We start from the raw sequence: 5,534 nt of genomic DNA, 5'->3' as shown, positions 1-5,534 counted from the left end.
AATATCACCTACTGGGTATACTCGTGTTGTGTACCTACCTATATTTAGGGACACTAGCTACCTACCCCGTAATTACATGAAACATTAAACAGGAGTGTTCGGTACTAATACTTAACTCACACGACGAAAAAAACTAAAAGAAATTTAATCTCCCCAATTAGGTACACACCCCTACGAAACGCTGGTTTGTAAGTAACCGAGTTCGTTTAAGGTTCAAATCGCTCTTGTTGGAAACAACGATGTTCAACTATCTGGATTCAGAACCTTCCTATACATACCTATTTTTCTTTTTACACACACACACACACACACACACACACACACACACACACACACACACACACACACACACACACACACACACACACACACAAACATCACGCCTGTGCTCTCAAATGGGGTAAGCAGAGCACACGAAACGTTACCGTTTCGGAGCCACTTTTAGCACTTTTAGGTTTAAAGTTTGACAAAAACGGCAACTAAGGAAAAGTTAAGGTATACCGTAGGCGACAGGCTAGCAACCTGTCACTACTGTACTCTTTTTAACATGTTAAATGACTTGACGATGATGTTGAGGCGCAGAAATCTTATCAGTTCGCTTATCTATCTATCTTTGATTTCGTGCATGGTCACATCTGCCAATAGTCTCCGACATCTTTGCACGGCTACGTTTATGAAATGCCAAGTCACAGGCGGTGTATTTCACAACATAACTAAGTAGTTATTACGCCACGCGTGGGGCGGTAAGCAAATTAGTCGAATTTCAAGTACACGTGAACCTTGTTCCGCAGCCTTACTAGGAGACCAGAATTAATAAAGCTAACGCTGAACTGAGCATCCAAACATCAAATAAGACAAGTAGGTAAGTATACATACCTGCAGAGGCAATCGAACCATACGTGAAACATGTCTGTATTACGATCATTATTTTCCCTAGCAATTGAAACGTAATTCGGCGTCGTTCGCTAGACAATGACATGTTGATTGTAGATGAACAGATTATGAATAGTGGGTATATGAGAGCAATTTGTGTGAGGGGGATGTAGGGCATTGAATGGGGCGGGGGAGGGGCGCCCTTGAACTTGCCATGGCCTAGCTTAAGTCCGAGTTGTGGCTGTCACCACGGCGGCCCACGCTCGCCGGGCGGTACCGAGTAACGCCCTGTTTATAGCAATTATAGTGGGCCCATGTTTGTGCTTCCGTGTATTTTGCGGTCAGCTGAAGCCACTCGCCATAGCGAGGGCCGCGTGAGCACACACGCTCCGTAAGGCACCTAAGACGGGTCGTAGCTAACGTGCCCCCGAACTTGTGCAAACATATTATGGGACTTCTCCCTTCACCTTAAAAAATAGTAAATAAATAAAATCTATGAACCGTCTTACTCGGTAAGCGGGGCTTGATGTGACAGTCTATAATAGCTCATGGAAAGGAACACTAAGAATATTTCATACATGCCTAATAATTTAAAAAAAATAAGATGGACTGTCACCTTAATGTAGAAGCCTAAAATGTCCTACTTACCTACAATAAGTTATCTGACTTTCGTGAACCGAAAGTACCTAAAGTTTTTATGTTTTATTTATTTGAAATCGATGAAAACATCCCGTCTAAGAGTGATATGAGGCGATGTGTGCTGGAGTCTGGTCGCGTGGCGACGGGGTGAACGCGGGCGCGCGCGGGCGGCGGCCGCTACGTCTGCTACGGCGTAGCGCAGCTACGGCTACGACGCAACTTACGATCAACCTCATTATCCCATTTAAATTATGTCAATTATTCCACATGTAATAACATTATGTCATCATTACTCATTACCTCCGTTTGTGGATTAAATTATTTCGTCGAAAACTTGAAACGATGTTGAGCGGAAAGGGCGAATATTTACTTATGAAAATTAGAATTACAGACTTAATTTATTTCTGTTTTTTTTCTATTGAATTTGAAATTAATACAATTTTCAAATAATCAATAACAAAAAATGATTATCATCTCTACGTTTGAGAGGCTACGGGCGGCCGCTACGCCGTAGAGGCGGCGCCCGCGCAGCCCCGCCTGCAAACTCGTTCATTGTGTACACAATTAAATAGGCCTAACTCGCTATTAGCTCAGTGACGTTTGTTTGATTATTACCTATATTATTTTTAAAAGGTGATTTGCGATGGAATTTGGAGGGTGAATTTTCTATTCCAGGACCCTCTAGCTTGAGCTAGTTACGCCAATACTTATAGTCTCAAGTAGCGAGAGTAAAACGCAATGTTTAATGTCAAGAGATTGAAAAGTAACCGATTTATTTATTTACTTTAAAGTGGCTTACGCGAAATGAGTACAGCCTAGAACATTTTCCAGAAATGTATACCTCCGAAGCATTTTACATTTCTTCCGCAAAGAGTAGCACTACTTGTGATGCAGTGTTTTAAAACGCTTGCAGTGCATATATGTAAATACCAGTTTACAGCGTAGAATTAAAATAAACAGAAAATGATAATTTCTTTATTTTTACTTAAAAGTGTATCAGTTTGAAATTAACATGAAGTCATAAGTTGGTACCTAATGTTTGAAATTCTCAGAAATACATGATAGCTCCCATGATAGCATAGTAGCTCCCACGCGGGCACAGCGCGAATGGGAACTTCACACACTCCATTGAATTGCTTCGCTGGTGTGTACAAGTTTCTTCACAATGTTTTCAAACGAGCTAGTGTGTCACCTGATGTGAGTGAGTACACCATAGACACCCGCAACATTAGAGGATTGAAGTTGGTTGGCAGCCTGGAGAGCTAAAATAGACCTATATATTTTCGGCCGCTAATTCATTGGATTCATTGTTTTTTTTTTCATTCATTGCATGGCGACAAGATCGAGAGCAATAAGGTGACACATTTTCAATCTACAGCCAAACAAAATTTAAGTAGATAAATAATACCAAAGATGTATTGAACCCTAGCTCAGTGTTATATTAGCCTTAGATACAAGCCTGTTGGAAAGTGGTCATGGCCTGTAGGGCAGAGTCTCCTTGGGAAGTGGTATGAAGGGCGGCGGAGCCCCGAGGGCCGGCGCCCCGTGGCGCCTCTAACCCGGCCCTGCGTCTCCACAGATCATACATGTAGGTAATTTACTTGTGTGGTATACTAATAAACCTGATTATTTTAACTAAAATAGGTGTAGGTAGTTGTAGACTAGGTATAGAGACGAAATATTTTACAAATGTAAAACACTAACTAAAGTTTAGCTGGCGGTTGAAGTTATTACAATTATATCTTTCAAATGAAAAATTAAAGTGAAATGAATAAATGAATATTGGACTTATCTACGTCAGGAATGAAGTCGCATACTTATTTGTTTGTTTGCTTCAAACCTTGCAATATTTGCTCCACTTCCACTTAGTGGTCAGTACCACTACCATGAGTTTACAATGACCCGTACTCGATAGCGACGGCGTAAATTACTTGTATGGAGAATTGTGCAGCGCCTCTACAAATAATTTACGCCGTCGCTATCGAGTAGGTCTGCACTGTAAACTCATGGTAGTGGTACAGATTGAGTTGAAATTTGGTGTAATACATGTTGTAAGTGAGATGATAATGCAAGTACGGTCAACAAACAGTATACTCAGTCAGAAAGAACAGCTTTTATTAAAAATGACTTTTTGTCACAAACTTATTATGATTTATTATTCTTCGTCTTCCTTCGTTCGTATCTTGCTTTCAGCCGCGGCTATGGCTGTAGTTCAAATAATTTGAGAAATTACAAAATACTTTCTTTTTAGCCCAAACCCAAAGACCAAGAAAGCTGACATTTTGCATAATGCAGGTTCCGTTTTAAATAAAAAAATCAGTAAGTATAACTTTTTTCTAAATTCCTACGGAATATAGAGTTGTAATTATAACATAACAGTACAAAACTAAAACCACAACATTACTCAATGACGTTTTTTTTATTTGTAACTCGTTTTAACCAAACTAAGCGCAGAGAAAACACAATACGAATTGGCAATCGGTACGAGGGATGCTTTAAGGCGGGGTTCGCGGAGCCATGCCAAGTAGTTTAGAGTAAATTATCGTAGTATATAGGCGTGCCGCGGAGGCACACAAGCGAGGCAATTAGGCGGTGGCGGCGCCGGCGCCGCGGCGGGAGGGATGTACCTGGGAATATAGTAGTCGTTGTGGATACAACCTGCGAAGCCCCGTACGTACTACACTGTCTCTTACTAATGAAAACAAATAGAATGATCACCCGGCATTCACCCGCCTCTACTAAAATACAAAAGTTCTGTACAAGATGTTAAAATCAATCTTGAATAAGTATTTTAGGGGATTGTTGGTTTAGTTTAAGTGTTTACTTAGTTATGCTTGTAATTGTTTTTTTAAGCTTTTTTATTGTGGTTGGTGGACCATACTTGACCATACCATAAAATGGTCGATGTAAGTACGGCGTCAAAAGCGTGACTAAGCTTTAAATCAAAAATTCCGACAAAACGGCTTTCGGAAGAGACGTGTTTGGTCAACCTAAATCTAGCGATTTGCTGTAAAGGTCACAGCTCATTAGAGCCACCCGGCACCCGAGCAGCACCGCCTCGACTTTCAGCGTCCACTCGTTGTCGACAGGTGGTCCACGACTGGAAGCCGCGTTGACAACGAGTGGTCCACGTAATTCCTAGTAGTCACTATGGCGGCGAGTAGCGGACTGTCAACGAGTGGTCCACTCGCCGTCCACGCGTGGTAACCTCGTGATTCTGTTCATATTATTTATGAAGAATACTAACCGCTCGAGGCGAGGCGGTGCTGGGCGGGTGCCGGGTGGCTGTAATGAGCTGTGACCTTAATATTGCAAGTTAATTTCAGCTCATCTCGGCTTGTATACGTTACTTTATAGGGCACAGGCATAGTTCCTACGTAATCAGAGCAGACTGTGGTAACTTCAAACACGCCATTGCATCGGATCTCTTGTGAGTGTGTGCGTGCAGGCTATCACAATGTGTTCATCCACCGTAAAGTACGTAAAGCGCCTGTTAATTAAACAAAATAAATAAATATCATAGGACATTTGTCACCAATTGACCAAGTCTCAAACTACGCAAAGCTTGTACTATGGATACTAGGCAATGGATAAACATACTTATATTGATAAAAACATACTTAAATACATATTAAACATCCAAGACCCGAGAGCAAACATTCGTATTATTCATACAAATATCTGCCCCGGCCGGGAATCGAACCCGGGAACTCAAGCTTCGTAGTTAGTAGTTAGCGTTCTCTAACCACTTGGCCATACGGTCGTCGAAAATAAATTCAGAAAAACGGAGAGATTCGAGCTCAGGCTTGACCCCACAGCCCTCTGCTTGAGAGGCTGCAGGTCACATCACTAGGCCACCACGGCTTCTCACGAAATCTATTATAAAGCGCAGTCGTGTTAGTTACACCATTTATAACTCAAGAAACGGCTGTACCGATTGGCGAAAATTGGTGGGGAGGTAGCTTAGAACCAGGAGACGGACATAGGCTACTTTTTAATCCGAATTTCCCACGGGATAGGGA

The sequence above is a fragment of the Choristoneura fumiferana genome, chromosome 8 (genome assembly GCF_025370935.1).
Source record: "Choristoneura fumiferana chromosome 8, NRCan_CFum_1, whole genome shotgun sequence".
NCBI lineage: Eukaryota > Metazoa > Arthropoda > Insecta > Lepidoptera > Tortricidae > Choristoneura > Choristoneura fumiferana.
The sequence above is the reverse complement of the archived record's forward strand: the minus strand, read 5'-3'. Positions refer to the sequence as shown.